This window comes from Camelus ferus, chromosome X (assembly GCF_009834535.1).
Source record: "Camelus ferus isolate YT-003-E chromosome X, BCGSAC_Cfer_1.0, whole genome shotgun sequence".
Taxonomy (NCBI): domain Eukaryota; kingdom Metazoa; phylum Chordata; class Mammalia; order Artiodactyla; family Camelidae; genus Camelus; species Camelus ferus.
The window spans coordinates 39,760,984-39,780,511 of record NC_045732.1 but is presented as its reverse complement, the minus strand read 5'-3'; the positions used below and the strand labels follow the sequence as shown (position 1 = coordinate 39,780,511).

The following is a 19,528-nucleotide window of genomic DNA, read 5'->3' as shown; positions in this document are numbered from 1 at the left end:
CCACATCAGATAGCATTATCATTTTTACTTCAACTATCAAACATAATTTAGAAAACTAAAGAAGAGAAATAATAGATACTGTATTTACACATATTTTTGTTTGCTGTGTAATTCTTTCCTTCCTTTGTTTCATAGTTTCTTCTTTTATAATTTCCTTTCTGTGTAAAGAACTAACTTCAACCATTCTTTTAAACTAGATAAGCTGGTGAACAATTTTCTTAGTTTTCCTTCATCTGAAAATGCTTTAACTTCCTTTTTTCTAAAAAAAAATTATTCCTCAGGAAACAGGATTCTGATTTCACATTTCCTTTCTTTTAGTACTTGAAAAATAGTATGCCACATCCTTCTATCTTCCATGGTTTCTGATGAAAAATCCACTGTCATTAAGTAGGTTTTCTGTTATACATAAGATATCCTTACTTTATCACTATTTTCAAGACTTTTTGTCTAGTTTTCAGATATTTGAATATGATATGTCTTGGTGTGGATTTATTTGGCATTATCTCAGATTCTTGTATATGTAGGTTTATGTCTTTTATCAAATTTGGGAAATTTCAGGCATTATATTTTAAGCACCACCCTTTTTCTCTTCTCCTATGGGATTTCAATAACATAAATGTTACATTTTCTATTAGAGTCCTACAGGTCCTTGAGTTTTTCTTCTACATTTTTTTCCAGTCTATTTTCTCTCTGCTGTTCAGAATAGGTAATTTCTATAATTCTATCTTCAATTTAGTTATTCTTTCTTCTGTTCCCTCCATTCTGCTGTTCAACTGATCCATTAATTTTTAAATTTTGGTTAATGTATTTTTCAGCTCTTGTTTAAATTTCTTTGATGAACAGTCTATTTTATTGATACACTTCCTATTTCTTCATTTGTTTTGAGTGTGTTCATAATTGTTCATTGAATCATTTTTATGTTGGCTGCTTAAAAATCTTTACAAGATAATTCTAAAATCTCTACCATGTTAATGTTGGTATCTATTGATTATCTTTTACTGATGTAAGTTGAGATCTTTCTGATTCTAAATCTAAAAATGGTTTTTGATTGAATTTGGGACATTTGGGGTTTTATGTGATGAGATTCTGGATCTTGTTTAAACGCTCTGTTTTAGCTGGCTTTCTTTTACACTGCTCTATCAGGGAATGATGAGGTGCCACCTTGATACTGACAGGTCAGGACAAAAGTCCAGTTTTCCTACTTGGCCTCCATTGACACTTGGTGGAAGGCTTCTCATTACTGCTAGGAGGAATCCAGTCTCCACTAACCTCAATTTATATCTCACTGGCTGGGAAGGGTAGAAATGACTCTTTACCTCTTATCCCTTGGCCTCAACTACACCACCAAGGAGTGCTGACTTCATTATTGCTTGGTGGTTGTGACAGCCCCAACCTCCACTAGGTCTCCTGTGATGTCATGGAAGTGGGGAGGGGGAGAGGTAACATGATAGCGCAGAATGCAATTTGTTTATTCTTGCTTTTATTTCTTTTAGGAGAAATTTTTTCAGAGATATGTGAGATAATGTTTTGCCTATATTTTCGTTTAGGAGGTTTATTGTATATTGTCTTATGTTTAAGTCTTTGATCCATTTTGAGTTGATTTTTGTGTATGGTGTAAGGGAGTGTCCTAGCTTCATTGCTTTATATGCTGCTGTCCAGTTTTCCCAACACCATTTGCTGAAGAGACTGTCTTTATTACATTGTATATTCTTGCCTCCTTTGTCGAAGATTACTTGACCCAAAGATTGTGGGTTCATTTTTGGGTTCTCTATTCTGTTCCATTGGTCTATATGTCTGTTTTTGTACCAATACCATGTTGTCTTGATGACTGTAGCTCTATAGTATTGTCTGAAGTGTGGGAGAGTTATTCCTCCAGCCTCTTTCTTTCTCTTCAGTAATGCTTTGGCAATTCTAGGTTTTTGATGATTCCATGTAAATTTTTTCATGATTTGATCTAGTTCTGTGAAATATGTCCTGGGTAATTTGTTAGGGATTGCATTAAATCTGTAGATTGCCTTGGGCAGTGTGACCATTTTAACCATATTGATTCTTCCAATCCAAGAGCATGGGATATCTTTCCATTTTTTAAAGTCTTCTTTAATTTCCTTCATCAATGATTTACAGTTTTCTTTGTATAATTCTTTCACCTCCTTGGTTAGATTTATTCCCAGATATTTTATTACTTTGGGTGCTATTTTAAAGGGGATTGTTTCTTTACTTTCTTCTTCTGTTGATTTATCGTTAGTGTAAAGAAATGCAACTGATTTTTGTATGTTAATCTTGGATTCTGCTACCTTACTGAATTCTTCGATCAGCTCTAGTAGTTTCTGTGTGGACCTTTTAGGGTTTTCTATATATAGTAACATGTCGTCGTCATATAGTGACACTTTTACTTCTTCTTTTCCAATTTGGATCCCTTTGATTTCTCTCTCTTGCCTGACTGCTGTGGCTAGGACTTCCAAGACTATGTTGAATAGGACTGGTGATAGTGGGCATCCTTGGCTTGTCCCAGATTTTAGTGGGAAGATTTTGAGTTTTTCACTGTTGAGTACTATGCTGGCTGTAGGTTTATCATATATAGCTCTTATGATTTTGAGATATGTTCCCTCTATACTCACTTTGGTGAGAGTTTTTATCATAAGTGGGTGTTGAATTTTATCAAATGCTTTTTTCTGCATCTATTGAGATGATCATGTTGTTTTTGTCCTTTCTCTTGTGGATGTGATGTATTACATTGATTGATTTGTGTATGTTGAACCATCCTTGTGTCCCTGAGATGAATCCCACTTGGTCATGATGCATAATCTTTTTTATGTGTTGCTGAATTCTATTTGCTACTATTTTGGTGAGGATTTTTGCATGTATGTTCATCAGTGATATTGGTCTGTAATTCATTTTTTTGGTAGTGTCTTTGCCTGGTTTTGGTATCAGGGTGATGGTGGCTTCATAGAATGAGTTTGGGAGTATTCACTCCTTTTCAATCTTCTGGACAGTTTGAGAAGGACTGATATGAGTTCTTCTTTGTATGTTCGGTAGAATTCCCCAGTGAAGCCGTCTGGTCCTGGACTTTTATTTGCAGGGAGGTTTTTTATTGCTAATTCGATTTCATTTTTAGTGATCAGTTTCTTCAAGTGGTCGGTTTCTTCTTGATTCAGTCTTGGTGGACAGTATGTTTCCGAAAACTTGTCCATCTCCTCTAGGTTATCCATTTTGATTACATATAGTTTTTCATAATGTTCTCTTATGGTATTCTGTATTTCTATTTTATTTGTTGTAATTTCTCCATTTTAATTCCTTATTTTGCTAATTTGTGCTCTCTCTTTTTTTCTTCTTTGTGAGTTTGTCCAGAGGTTTGTCGATATTATTTAGTTTTTCAAAAAACCAACTTTTGGTTTGATTGATTTTTTCTATGGTCTTTTTAACCTGTATTTTATTTATTTCCACCCTAATCTTTATCATTTCCTTCTTTCTGCTGCCTTTTGGGGATTTTTGTTCTTTTTTTTTCTAGTTCATTCAGCTGGTGGGTTAAATTGTTTATTTGAGATTGTTATTCATTTTTGAGGAAGGCCTGTATCGCTATAAACTTTTCTTCTAGCACTGCCTCTGCTGTGTCCCATAAATTTTGTGTGGTTGTGCTTTCATTTTCATTTGTCTCAAGGTAATTTTTAATTTCAGCTTTGATTTCCTCATTGACCCATTGGTTTTTTAATAACATATTTTTTAATCTCCATGCCTTCCTTTTGTTCTTCTTTGTTTTTCTGTTGGTGATTTTTAGTTTCATGGCATTGAGGTCAGTAAAGATTCTTGAGATTATTTCTATCTTCTTAAAATTGCTGAGGTTTCTTTTGTGCCAAGTAGATTATCAATCCTGGAAAATGTTCCATGTGCACTTGAAAACAATGTATATCCTATTTTTGGGGGTGTATAATGCTCTGAAAATATCCACCAATTCTCATTTTTCTAGTGTATTATTTAATTTCTCTGTTGCCTTATTTATTTTCTATCTTGAAGATCTGTCTAGTGATGTTAATGCGGTGTTAAAATCTCTGACTATGATTGTATTCCCATCAATTTCCCCCTTTATCTCTATTAGTAATTGTTCTATGTACTTAGGTGCTCCTATATTGGGTGCATATATATTAACGAGTGTAATATCCTCATCTTCTATCACTCCTTTAATCATTATAAAATGTCCTTCTTTATCTTTCTTTATGGCCTTTGTTTTAAAGTCTATTTTGTCTGAAATCAGTACTGTAACACCTGCTTTTTTGGCTTTTCCATTTGTATGGAATAACCTTTTCCATCCTTTCACTCTCAGTCTATGTGTCCTTCTCCCTAAAGTGGGTCTATTGTACACAGCATATTGAAGGTTCTTGCTTTATTATCCAGTCTGCCATTCTATGTCCTTTGACTGGAGCATTTAGTCCATTCACATTTACAGTAATTAATGATAAATGTGTGTTTATTGCCATTTTGAACTTATCTTTGCAGTTGATTTGGTATATCCTCTTTGTTCCTTTCTTCTTCCTTTTATGGTTTGGTAATTTTCCTTTGTGTTATCATGGATTTTATTTATTTTTTGTGACTCCTTTGTAAGTTTTTGGCTTGTGGTTACCCTTTTTTGTAAGTCTATTAGCCCATTAGTATACCTGTTATTATTAAACTGACAGTAACGTTATCTCAAACCCATCCTACAGAGAACAAAAAATTTAAAAAAGTAAGAATAAAATATTCTATATTTTCCTGGCTCCCTCTCCCAGTGTCAATGATTTGTATGTCTTCTTTTATAATTTTGTGTTTATATTATTTGTTATTCATGAGTTATCACCTTTCCAGTTGTGAGTTTCTCATTTCTGTAGCATCCTGCTGCTTTTCTATTTAGAGTAGACCTTTCAATATTTCTTTCAGCATGGGTTTAGTGTTGCTAAACTCTTGTAGCTTTTTCTTATCTGTGAAATTCTTTATCTTTCCTTCTATCCTAAAGGATAGCCTTGCTGGATACAGTAACCTAGGCTGCATCTTTTGTTCATTCAGGAACTTGAATATATGTTGCCACTCCCTTCTGGCCTGTAGTGTTTGTGTAGGGAAATCAGCTGAGAGCCTTATAGGGGTTCCCTTGTAACTCACTCTTGCTTTTCTCTTGCTGCCTTTAGGATCATTTCTTTATCCTTGACTCTGGCCATCTTGATTATGATATGTCTTGGTATGGTTCTATTTGGGTTCTTCCTGTTTGGGACCCTCTGATCTTCCTGTACTTTGATATCTGATTCCCTCTTTAAGTTTGGGAAGTTTTCAGTCATGATTTCTTCAAAAACCTTTTCAATCCCCTTTGATCTTTCTTCCCCTTCTGGGATCCCTATTATGCAAAGATTGGCATGCTTTATATCATCCCATAGGTCCCTTATGCTGTTTTCATTTGTTTATCTTGTATCTCTTCTGATTGGGTGCTTTCTATTGTCCTGTCTTTTAGGTCACTAATTCATTCCTCTGCATTATCTAGTCGGCTCTGCACAGCCTTTAGATCATTTCTCACCTCAGCCAATGAGTTTACCAATTCTACTCGGTTATTCTTTATAGCTTCAATTTCATTTTTGACATATTTTATATCTCTAAACACAACCTCTTTTAGTTCCTTCAGCACTTTGATCACTCCTTTTTTGAAATCTTGATCTAGTAGTCTATCGATGTCTTTTTCATTCATCATTCTTTCAGGGGATTTCTCTTGTTCTTTTAATTGGGAATGGTTTCACTGCTTCTTCATCTTGCTCATACCTCTCTGGCACTGTGGTTTATAGAATATCAGTTATCTATTGTGGTCTTTAAGGAGTTTATCTATCTAATGCCTATGTAGGAATAAGACAGGAAAAAAAGAGAGAGAGAAAGAATTTTAAAAGAAGGGAGAAAAAATGTTTGAAAACAATGTATAATGAATAATAGAAGAGCAAGTTGAAGCAGAATAGCAATCTGTTTGAGATGTCTTTTAAAAACCTTTAAAAAAGGAGAAAACAGGAAAAGATGTATTTGAAACCTGTGTATAATCAGTAACAGGACATCAAAACCAAGAGAAATAAAAATGAATTAAGAAGTAAAAATTAAAAGGGTAATAGAAAATAGAACAGGTAAAAACAGTTTAAAAATTAAAGGGGGGGGGTCAGTGTTCTACTGGAGACTGTGTGCTTTTAATGTGAAGTCTTTCTGTCTTTGTCCCATTTTGGAAGATCATTTTGCTGTTTCCAGAGGCCCTCCATTGGCACCCTCATCTGTGCTGCTCCCAGTGCCTGTCGGCAAGCAGATCGTGCCTTTTCCCAACACTGGGTCAGGTGCTGCTCTCCTTTGCTGTGGGTGGGCGGATCACTGCCCCTCCCAATGCCACAGTCAGATGTTGCAGACTGACCAGGTAAGAGAGCGGGTCATGCCCCCTCCCAGCACTGTGGTCAGGGGCTGTGTTCCTGCCCTAATGGCAGGGAACCGCCCTCCCTCTCCCAGCGCCAGTCGCTCTGCTGCTCCGTGCCTCTGCGCGCTCCATCTCAGGTTGGCGCTTCGCAGGTGGGCTCGAGGGAGACCGAGGAAAAGCTTTGTCCCTGCTCCAGGCCAGAACCCAGTTCCTTGTTTGTCTTGGCGGAGCAAGTTCTTTGAGGGACCAGGACAGAAGGAACCTATCTGCCTCAGGCTGTAGACAAGCCTCTGTCTGGCGTTTTAGGCTGCTAAGTTCTTAGGTGCAGATGCAGGTTTTGCCCCTGTCCCCACCTGGGTGCTAAGCTCCGGAGGATATGGCGGCTGTGCCTGAGCCCCGCCTCTCTTCACCCGAAAACTTTCCATGTGTTTCCAGAGATGGGGGTATGCACCCTTCCCCCCAGGGCACATCAACCATGTTATATTATGGAGGGCCCACGTTGTTATGCCCTGTCCACCCACAGCCACAGCACGCAGCCCCCTGCAGTCCCCTGGGGCTGCCTCAGTGCAGCCACCCCAGTCCTCCACCCTGCCCAGGCAGCCTGAGCCTGCCCCCAGCTCCTGGCACGGGTCTCAGGCTGGGTGTCATGGGGACCCTCTGTGCCTGTTTAACTTAGTTATGTCAGTCAAGGGATGGTCTATACAGATCCAAGCCTCAGAGGCTCCCCCGCTGTACCACTGCCTCTCAGTTGGAGAGGGGAGGCCCAGTGAGTGAGTGCCAGTCCTCCTTTGCCACTCCCCCCCCACAGGAACTGTCCCACTCTGCTTTGCCTTTTCTTCTTTCTTTTTTCCTTTTCTCCTACCAGATTTTTGGCGTCTCTATCTTTTGAAGAAGATGATGTTCTGTCAGAGTTCTGCAGGTGCTCTGGTTGGCTGAGTGGGTTTGTGGATGTGAGTCTTGGTGCATTTGTGGGAGAGGGTGATCTATGAGCATCCTTCTACTCCACCATCTTGGCCTCCTTCCCAGGATATACATTCTTTTCAAGTGCACATGGAACATTTTCTAGGATTGATCATGTACTTGGGCACAAAAGAAGCCTCAACAATTTTAAGAAGACAGTAATTATCTCAATCATCTTTACTGACCACAATGCCATGAAACTAGAAATCAACTACAGAGAAACAAAGGAGAAGAAAAGGAAAGCATGGAGATTAAACAACATGCTATTAAAAAACCAATGGATCAAAGTTGAAATTAAAAAATACCTTGAGACAAATGAAAATCAAAACACAACCTCACAAAATTTATGGGACACAGCAAAGGTAATGCTAAGAAGGAAGTTTATAGTGATTCAAGCCTTCATCAAAAAAAGAACAATCTCAGGTCAAGGGGCCAAGATGGTGGAGTAGAAGGATGCTCGTAGCTAACCCTCTCCCACAAATACATCAAAACTCACATCCACAGACCCACCCAGCCAACCAGAGCACTTGCTGAACTCCGACAGAACATCGCCCTCTTCAAAAGACAAAGATGCCATCAATCTGGTAAGAGAAAAGGAAAAAAGAAAGAAGAAAAAGAAAAACAGTGTGGGGCTGTTCCCACGGGGAGGGAGCAGCAAAGGAGGACTAGCACTCATTTGCTGAATCTTCCCCTCTCCAATGGAGAGGTCAGTGGGACCGAGGGGGAGCCTCTGAGGCTCGGATCTGTACAGAGCACCCCTTGACCAACAGAACAAAGTTAAACTGGCACAAAGGGCCCCTGTGACACCCAGCCTGAAATGTGAGCCAGCAGCTGGAGGCCAGGACAGGCTGCCCAAGCTGGGTGGAGGGTGGAGGCAGCTGCACTGGGGCAGCCCCAGGAGACTGCAGGGTGCCACGTGCCATGGTTGGGAGGGGATACAGAGCAGAACAACCTGGGTCTCTCATAAATTACAAAAAAAAAAATGCATCAATGCTGGTGTGCCCTGGGGGGAGGACTGCTGTAGCCTTTGTCTCCTCAGAACCTCAGTGCCATTACTGGCACTTCTTGGGAGAAGAGAGGTGGGTCACAGCCACAGCCTCCATATCCTCCTGTGCTAAGCACCCAGGGTGGGCAGGGCCAAGACCTGAATCCGCACCTGGGGGCTCCACACCCTCCTGGGTGGAACTGAGATTTGTTTACAGCCTGAGGTAGATAGGATCTTTCTGCTCTGGCACCTCAGAGAACTCATGCCATCAAGACAAACAAGGAGCTGAGTTTTGGCATGGAGCAGGGGCTGGGCTGTTCTGCAGTCTTCCTTGAGATTGCCTACTGATCGTGGACCAAAGGCAGAGTGGGCAGCTGCACAGAGCAGTGGAGCGACTAACATTGGGAGAAGGCAGGTGGCCACCAACCTTCCTGGCAGGAATGCAGCCTCTGACCGGTGCTGGGAGGGGTCACGATCTGCCCACCTACCTCCCACAAGCACATCGTCTGATTGTGTCATCATGAGGAGGAGTGACAAGCCCGACTACATTGAAGGAGAGTAGCACCTGACCCACTGTTGGGAGGGGGTGTGATCTGCTTGCCAACAGGCACTGGGAGCAGCACAGACAAGGGCACCAGTGGAGGGCCTCTGGAAAGAGCAACCTGAGTTCAAGAAATAGGGCAAAGACAGAAAGACTTCTCAATAAAATCATTAAGAGTACACAGTCTCCAGGAGAACACAACCCTTTCTTAAAAATCTTTTTTATATTTGGTCTACTTTCTATTATCTTTTTAATCTTTACTTTTTAAACAATTGTATATGTTTACAGTTTTAATCCCTTTTAAATTTTCTTTTTAAATTGTATTATTATTTTAAAAAATCCACCTCATTTCATTTTTAATTCTCTTGGTTTGGATCTCCTGTTATTGATTATACACAGGTTTCAAATATTGTTTTCTGAACTTTTCTCCTTTTTTAAAGATTTTTAAAAGATGTCTCAACTTGATTGCTATTCTGCTTCAGCTTGATCTTCTATTATTGATTATACACTGTTTTCAAACCTTTTTTTCCCTCCCTTCTTTCAAAATTCTCTATCTTTTTAAAAAATCTGTTCTATTTTATATTACCTTTTAAATTTTTACCTTTTAAACAATTGTATATGTCTCCAGTTTTATTCCCTTTAAAATTTTTCTTTAAAAGCATTTTTATTTTTATTATTTTTAAAATATCCACCTCATTTCATTTTTATTTCTCTTGATTTTGATCTTTTGTTGTTGATTATACACAGGTTTCAAATACTGTTTTCTGAATTTTTCTCCTTTTTTAAAGCTTTTTAAAAGACATCTAAACTCAATTGGTATTCTGCTTCAACTTCCTCTTCTATTATTGATTATTCACTGTTTTCAAACACTTTTTCTCTATTCTTTTAAAATTCTTTCTCTTTTTTTTAAGTTTCATTCCTGCATAGGCTTTATCCTCCCCAAAATGTTTTTTCTTCTCTCTTTTTTTATGAGGGGGAGGTAATTTATATTTGGAGACGGTACTGGGGATTGAACCTAGGACCTCGTGCATTGCTAAGCATGTACTCTATCGCTTGAGCTATAATTCATAGGCTTTAGATAGATAAATAAATAAGCTTCTTGAGGACCAGAATACATAACTGATACTCCTTAAGCCACAATGCCAGAGAGATATGAGCAATATGAAGAAGCAGAGGAACCACTCCCAATCAAGAGAGCAAGAGAAATCCTCTGAAAGAAAGATCAATGAAATAGACATTGATGGCCTACTAGATCAAGATTTCATAAAGGAGTGATCAAAGTACTGAAGGAACTAAAAGACATAGTGTTTAGAGATATAAAATATGTCAAAAATGAAACTGAAGCTATAAAGAAGAACCAAGTAGAATTGGTAAACACATTGGCTGAGATGAGAACTGACCTAAAGGCAGTGCAAAGCTGACTAGATAATGCAGAGGAATGAATAAGTGACCTAGAAGACAGGACAACAGAAAGCACCCAATCAGAACAACTGTGAGATAAACAAATAAAAACAACATAAGGGACCTATGGAATAATATGAAGTGTGCCAATCTTAATAATAAGGGTTCCAGAAGGGGAAAAAAGAACAAAGGAGATTGAAAAGGTATTTGAAGAAATCGTGACTGAAAACTTCCCAAACATAAAGAAGGAGTCAGATGTCCAAGTACAGGAAGCTCAGATGGTCCCAAACAGGAAGAACCAAAACAGACTCACACCAAGACATATCATAATCAAGATGACCAGAGTCAAGAATAAAGAAATAATCCTAAAGGCAGCAAGAGGAAAACAAAAAGTGAGTTACATGGGAACCCCCATAAGGCTCTCAGCTGATTTCCCTACACAAACACTACAGGCCAGAAGGGAGTGGCAAGATATATTAAAAGTCCTGAATGAAAAAAAGATGCAGCCTAGGATACTTTATTCAGCAAGGCTATCCTTTAGAATAGAAGGAAAGATAAAGAATTTCACAGACAAGCAAAAATGAGAAGAGTTTAGCAACACTAAACCCATGCCAAAAGAAATATTGAAAGGTCTACTCTAAATAGAAAAGCAGCAGTATGCTACAAAAATAAGAAACTCGTAACTGGAAAGGCGATAATTACCATGAATTACAAATAAAATAAAAACAAAATTGTAAAAGAAGACAGCTAATATCATTACAAGTGGGAGAGGGATGCAAGAAGATACAGTTTTTTTTAAAATTTTTTCTCAGTAGGATGGGTTTGATATTATATTAGTATTTGATTAATACAAACAGTTATAGTAATCAGTTAACAGACTTAAAAAAAGGAAAACCACAAGCCAAAAACTTACAAGTGAGTCACAAAAAATAAATAAAATCCATGATAACACAAAGGAAAATTACCAAACCATAAAAGGAAGAAGAAAGGAACAAAGAGGAAATACCAAATCAACTGCAAAGGTAAGTTCAAAATGGCAATAAACACACATTTATCATTAATTACTGTAAATGTTAATGGACTAAATGCTGCAGTCAAAAGACATAGAATGGCAGACTGGATAATTAAGCAAGAACCTTCAATATACTGCATAAAAGAGACTCACTTTAGAGAGAAGGACACATATAGATTGAGAGTGAAAGGATGGAAAAGGATATTCCATGCAAATGGAAAAGCTAAAAAAACAGGTGTAGCTGTACTGATTTCAGTACATAGGCCATAAAAACTTTAAAACAAAGGCCATAAAGAACAATATAGAAGAACATTTTATAATGATTAAAGGAGTGATACAAGATGAGGATATTACACTCGTTAATATATATGCACCCAATATAGGAGCACCTAAGTACATAAAACAATTACTGACAGAGATAAAGGGGAAAGTTGATGGGAATACAATCATAGTCAGAGAATTTAACACCACATTAACATCACTAGAGAGATCTTCCAGACAGAAAATAAATAAGGCGACAGAGAAATTAAATGATACACTAGAAAAATGAGACTTGGTGGATATTTTCAGAGCATTACACCTCCAAAAAATAGGATACACATTCTTTTCATGTGCACATGGAACATTTCCTAGGATTGACCATGTACTTGGGCACAAAAGAAGACTCTACAATTTGGAGAAGGTAGAAATAATCTCAAGCATCTTTACTGACCACAATGCCATGAAACTAGAAATCAGCTACAGAGAAACAAATCTTGGAGATTAAACAAAATGGTATTAAACAACCAATGGGTCAATGATGAAATCAAAGTTGAAATTAAAAATTACCTTGAGACAAATGAAAATCAAAACACAGCCACACAAAATTTATGGGATGAAGCAAAGGCAGTGCTAAGAGGAAAGTTTATAGCAATACAGGCCATCCTCAAAAAGAACAATGTCAAATAAACAGTCTAACCCAAGCAAAATGAATTAGAAAAAGAAGAGCAAAAAAATAAAACCCAAAAGTCAGCAGAAGGAAGGAAATACTAAAGATCAGGGAAGAAATACACAAAATAGAGATTAAAAGAACAATAAAAAATATAAATCAAACCAAAACCTGGTTTTTTGAAAGAGTAAATGAAATTGACAAACCTCCGACCAAACTCACAAAAAGGAAAAAGACAGAGCACAAATTAGCAAAATAAGAAAGGAAAATAGAGAAATTACAACAAATAAAATAGAGATTCAGAATATAATATGAGAATATTATGGAAAGCTATATGGAATCAAACTGGATAACCTAGAAGAGACGGACAAGTTTCTGGAAACGTAGTGTCCACCAAGACTAAATCAAGAAGAAACTGCCAACTTGAGCAAACCAATCACTAGAAATAAAATCAAATTAGCAATAAAAAAACCTGCCTACAAATAAAAGTCCAGGACTGGATGGCTTCACTGGGGAATTCTACCAAACATACAAAGAAGAACCCATACCAGTCCTTCTCAAACTGTCCAGAAGATTGAAAAGGAGTGAATACTCCCAAACTCATTCTATGAAGCCACCATCACCCTGATACCAAAACCAGGCAAAGACACCACCAAAAAAATGAATTACAGACCAATATCACTGATGAACACACATGCAAAAGTCCTCACCAAAATAGTATCAAATAGAATTCAACAGCACATAAAAAAGATTATGCATCATGACCAAGTGGGGTTCATCCCAGGGACACAAGGATGGTTCAACATATGCAAATCAATCAATGTAATACATCACATCCACAAGAGAAAGGACAAAAACAACATGATCATCTCAATAGATGCAGAAAAAAGCATTTGATAAAATTCAACACCCACTTATGATAAAAACTCTCACCAAAGTGAGTATAGAGGGAACATATCTCAAAATCATAAGAGCTATATATGATAAACCTACAGCCAGCATAGTACTCAACAGTGAAAAACTCAAAAGCTTCCCACTAAAATCTGGGACAAGCCAAGGATGCCCACTATCACCAGTCCTATTCAACATAGTCTTGGAAGTCCTAGCCACAGCAATCAGGCAAGAGAGAGAAATAAAATGGATCCAAATTGGAAAAGAAGAAGTAAAAGTGTCACTGTATGCTGAAGACATGTTACTATATATAGAAAACCCTAAAAGGTCCACACAGAAACTACTAGAGCTGATCGAAGAATTCAGTAAGGTAGCAGATTCCAAGATTAACATACAAAAATCAGTTGCGTTTCTTTACACTAATGATGAATCAACAGAAAAAGAGAGTAAAAAAACAATCCCATTTAAAATAGCACCCAAAGTAATAAAATACCTGGGAATAAATCTAACCAAGGAGGTGAAAGAATTATACAAAGAAAACTGTAAATCATTGATGAAGGAAATTAAAGAAGACTTTAAAAAATGGAAAGATATCCCATGCTCTTGGATTGGAAGAATCAATATGGTTAAAATGGTCACACTGCCCAAGGCAATCTACAGATTTAATGCAATCCCTATCAAATTACCCAGGACATATTTCACAGAACTAGAACAAATCATGATAAAATTTGCATGGAACCATCAAAGACATAGAATTGCCAAAGCATTACTGAAGAGAAAGAAAGAGGCTGGAGGAATAACTCTCCCACACTTCAGACAATACTGTAGAGCTACAGTCATCAAGACAGCATGGTATTGGTACAAAAACAGACATATGGACCAATGGAACAGAATAGAGGCCAGAAATGAGCCCATAATCTTTTGGTCAAGTAATCTTTGACAAAGCAATCAGTAACATACAATGGAATGAAGACAGTCTTTTCAGCAAATGGTGTTGGGAAAACTGGACAGCAGCATGTAAAGCAATGAAGCTAGAACACTCCCTTACACCATACACAAAAATTAACTCAAAGTGGATGAAAGACTTAAACATAAGACAAGATACAATAAACCTCCTAGAAAAAAATACGGGCAAAACATTATCTCACATACATCTCAGAAATGTTCTCCTAGGACAGTCTACCCAAGCAATAGAAATAAAAGCTCGGATAAACAAAAGGGATGTAATGAAACTTACAAGCTTCTGCACAGCAACGGAAACCGTAAGTAAAACAAAACGACAACCTACGGAATGGGAGAAAATTTTTGCAATCAATGAAATTGACAAAGGCTTGATCTCTAGAATAAATAAGTAGCTCATATGACTTAATGAGAAAAAAACAAACAAGCTAATCCAAAAATTGTCAGAAGACCTAAACAAGCAATTTTCCATTGAAGAAATAGGAATGATCAATAGGCACATGAAAAAGTCCTCAATATCACTAATTGTCAGAGAAATGCAAAGCAAAACGTCAATGAGACATCACCTCACATCACTGAGAATGGCCATCATTCAAAAATCAACAAAAGATAAATGCTGGAGAGGCTGTGGAGAAAAGGGAACACTCCTACACTGTTAGTGGGAATGCATTTTTTGCATCCACTGTGGAAAACAGTATGGAGATTCCTCAAAAGACTAGGCATTGACTTACCGTATGACCGAGGAATCCCATTCCTGGGCATGTATCCAGAAGGAACCCTACTTCAGGATGACATGTGCACCCCAATGTTCATAGCAGCATTATTTACAATAGCCAAGACATGCAAACAGCCTAAATGTCCATCAACAGGTGACTGGATAAAGAAGAAGTGGTATATTTATACAATGGAATATTACTCAGCCATAAAAACCGACAACATAATGCCATTTGCAGCAACATGGATGCTCCTGGAGAATGTCATTCTAAGTGAAGTAAGCCAGAAAGAGAAAGAAAAATACCATATGAGATCGCTCATATGTGGAATCTAAAAAAGAAAATAAAAGCATAAATACAAAACATAAATAGACTCACAGACATAGAATACAAACTTGTGGTTGCCAAGGGGGCGGGGGTTGGGAAGAGATAGACTGGGATTTCAAAATTGTAGAATAGATAGACAAGATTATACTGTATAGCACAGCGAAATATATACAAGATCTATGGTAGTTCACAGAGAAAAAAATGTGACAATGAATATATATATATTCATGTATAACTGAAAAATTGTGCTCTACACTTTAATTTGACACAACATTGTAAAATGATTATAAATCAATAAAAAATGTTAAATTGGTACATACTGAGAGGCATATTAAAAATAGATAAACAAGATTATGCTGTATAGCACTGGAAAATATATACAAGATCTTGTCGTAGCTCACAGTGAAACAATTGACAGTGAATATATGTATGTTCATATAAGTAAAAAAATTGTGTTGTACACTGGAATTTGACACAACATTGTAAAATGACTATAACTGAATAAAAAATGTTTAAAAAAAGTGAATGGTGATGATGGAAACTGTGAGTGATTGTAAGCATATTTTACAGTGGTCAGACAGGTTGCACTGGCTCTTTGGGAAGGCTCTACCTGCAACACAATTACTATATCCATCCTGCATGGTGTCTACTGGGCGGGGATTCCTGAGCAATGGACACAAAGTTTGTAGTGAAACTGCCTAAAAGGCGCCCTCCAGAATTGATCCATGTTGGATGGAGGGATAGAGCCTGGGGTCTGAAAGGGTGTTGTCAGGAGTCAATCTAATAAGTAATGAAGTTTCTCACAAAATATGGCCACATCCTTGGATGAGGTATTCATGAAGGTAAAAGTGAAGCTTCTAGCAGACAGGCCAACCAGCTTTCATCTCTTGCCTGGAAAATGTTCCTCAAATTCCTGTCGCATATCTGACAAACTGTATTCAGACTAAGGTCCTTATAGCTGTTCCATATAGTTCCTTACAGTCTCAAAGCCTACCCAGTATGCACTGTCAATTAACATACCTTTAATAAGCTCTGCATAGAGGTTCACTAATATGCCCCACATTTTTATGGTAGACCTACTATGCCAAAGGGCCAGCTCTACAGCTAATTCCTTTAGAAATGGTCCTTTTGTTACCTAGGCCTCTTTCATGATGTCTTCAGCTCAAGTGCTGGGACCCATGTACTGTTTATGAACCAGAGTAGGTCTTGCTCTGAGAGGGAGTCATAACAACAGTAGCCATGTTTCCCATTTACTGGCCATAGCACATATACCAAGACTTTACCACACTGCTCAAATTCTAGTGAGTCCCACTGTACCATGACCTATTGCTATTGTGTCCAATATTGTATAAGTTCTCACCCCCACTGTCTTATCTGGCACTGCTCTACTCTTGAAATCCCCCTCCCCCAGACATACCAAAATGCTTCCTTACTCAATGCAATCAACACAGTTCAGCTCCATCACAATTAAAGGTTCCGTTTTGTTTACCTGAATGCATGCACCATCCCAATCCCCAGTTTAAAAAAGAATCTGTTAATTCTAATATGAGAGAAAAAAATCTTACCTATTTCCTTCACCGGAGACACACATTATTCATTATGCTTGATTCATTATGCTTTTCCCTTTTCTGGCCTCTTGATCCTATTATATAGCACGTAGCTACTCTTTAGACAGGCCTACTGTCAGAGTAGATATGACTTATATAGGCTCACTGAGCAGTAGACCAGGATGAGGATAAATACCAGGAGAGATTTAATGAAGAACTCCACTATCTCTTAACTGTTGTGTGGCCTCTGAAAAGATGTGATCAAGAAGTCAGTCTGTGAATGAGAAAGACCTCACCTAGAAATAAGGCCTCAGTTTCATGGGATGAGGGATTTCTGCTGAAGAAAGGTAGTCATCTAGGGCATTAAGATTCTCTGCCCACCATAATATCCTTACCAAAGCTCCATGGTTATCACTGTAGCCCACACTATAATCTTCACTTAGCAGACTATGGCAAACATGGTATAAGTTCTTCAGTTTTGATAGCAGAAGTATATGGCATGGTAAAACTTATTAAAGTTGGATACAAAGTTACTTTACTAAAAGCTGGATAATATGTACATGAAATACATAATTTTAAAATATCATTGCTTGACTTTACTGCAAATGGATGAGTAGGGAATGCTAAAACACTATCACTACACTAAAGCAAAGATTCATATGGCAAAAGCCTGTCAGAACAAATGTTCTCAGAATTCTGGAATCTAATTTAAAAAATGTACAACAACCAGAAGAGTGTTGTAAATTTCAGTAGACAGCATTGTGGCATTTAAATTTATCTACCTATCATCCCCTACTTCCCAGGAGAGTGACAGCTGAGAGAATGGTAGCCTGCATTCCTCGTGAAGCTTGCTGATGTCAGAGTGGGCAATATAGACCTTGTTCTCAAAGAACTGTGGTTGTGTGTTTTGACATATCAGGTGGTATCCTGAGAAACTGGTTCAAGAATGTTCTCAAGGCTGAAGCAGCCTCCAAATCAGCATTTGTTGAAAATATTTAATTGCAGATATACTAGCTGTAGATGTCTGTGTAAAAGATTAATAGAGGAGGAAAGTGGCAGACAGACTGAAAAGTCTGGTAAGAAAGAAGCTGGGAAGGAAGATACATATGGAACAAGTGCTTGGAAAAGCTCACACATACATCTGGAAGTTATAAGTACACACATATGCCCAGGACTAACATATACCCAGAAAACACCTGAGAGGACTCTAAGCTTTCATCTCTGGATGAGCTTTAAGCTCCACACAAGCAGGAAGTAGAGTAAGGCAGAGTTAAAAATGGCCTTGTCAGACTTGAAAGAGTACTACTACAGAAAGCCAATAAACAAATAAAAGAAAAGCATTTTTTTATCAGGTTATTTATGGAAATCAATGTCAAACCACTAGGTGAATATAAGGCTAAATGAAACAGAAACTTGAACAACCACACATCACACACACAAAAATAGAATTTACAAAAATAGTTTAGAAAATCACTAAATAAGCAAACAACAACCCAAAGCAAACAGCAATTAAAAAAAAAAACCCTTGGAAGGTGGAAGAATTTTATTTCCAGAGTTACCACATAATAATATCGAAAATGTCCAGTTTTTGACAAAAATTTAAAAGGCATGCAAAGAGACAAGAAAGTATGACACATTCACAAGAAAAAGGGAAATAGACAGAAAATATTCCTGGAGAAGCCCAGATGATCAATGAATTTGAGGAGAGGTCAATTGAAATTATCCAGTCTGAGAGGCAGAAAAAAAGAATGAAGACAAATGAAGAGACTAGGAGGTGTATGGGAAACCATCAGGCATATAAACATATCCATAATGCAGGTCCTGAAGGAGAGGAGATATAAAAGGGGACAAAGAGAATATTTGAAAAAATAAGGGCTAAAACCTTCTCATCCAAAACACCCCAAAAGCTCCAAGGAGATAAACTCAAAGAACCGTAATGAAACGCATTACAATCAAACTGTCAAGAGTCAAAGCCAAAGGTGGACTCTTGAAATATTAAGGGAGAAGCATTTGCATTGTGCAAGAGGTTCTAAATAACATTAACAGCCAGTGTCTCATCAGAAAACATGGAGGCCAGAAAGCAGTGGAATGACGTGTGGGAAGTGCTAAAAACAAAACAAAACAAAACAAACAAAAATCTATCAACCAAAATTGTATGTCTTGCAATGTTCTACCTAAAAAAAATCCAAGAGTACTACACAGCCTTTAAAAAGGACAAAAATCTTGCCATTTGCAACAACATGGATGTACCTTGAGGGTATTAGGCTAAGTGAAGTAAATCAGATGGAGAAGGACAAATGCCATATGTGGAATATAAAAAACAAACAAAACAAAACAAATGAACAAACCAAATCAAAGCAAACACATAGATACAGAGAACAAAGTAGTGGTTAGCAGAGAGGGGGCCAGGGGAGGGCCAAATGGGTGAAAAGGATCAACTGGTAGTGAAGGATGGAAAAAACACTCAGGGAGAAGTTAAGATATCAACAGGTAAACAGAGGCTTCATCAGCTCAAATACACCCTTCATATACACCCTTCATGATCATGAGTTTGCCCCAAGTAGAGGATTTATATAAAGAGGATTTCTCTAGCGTGAAGTTTCTACCAAATATTTTCAATGTGTGAGTCCTGGACTTGGACTGCAAGATTCAGGAAATACCTTTCTCCACAAAGGGGGCTTCAGCTGTGGAGGCTCACAGGTCTCAGCTGTACTCAGAGTAAGATCTTATTACAGCCAAAGGATACAAAGCAAACTCAAGAAAGGGCAAAGGGACATGTGGTGAAGTCTGGAGGAAGCCAGCCACAGACTCTCGGAGTCTTCACCTAGTGAAATCATGCAATTCATTCTACCAGTAATGAATTGTGACA

The 19,528-nt window shown here is 37.7% G+C and overlaps 1 long non-coding RNA gene across 1 annotated transcript in view; it reads right to left on the bottom strand.

The window, feature by feature from the left end:
* The window catches only part of LOC116662079, a 28,545-nt gene that overhangs the window by 8,533 nt on the left and 484 nt on the right, over positions 1-19,528 (bottom strand). The window contains exon 2 of the long non-coding RNA XR_004318073.1: positions 8,524-8,529. This is a non-coding gene — a long non-coding RNA (uncharacterized LOC116662079). The remainder of the gene's footprint in view (positions 1-8,523; positions 8,530-19,528) is intronic.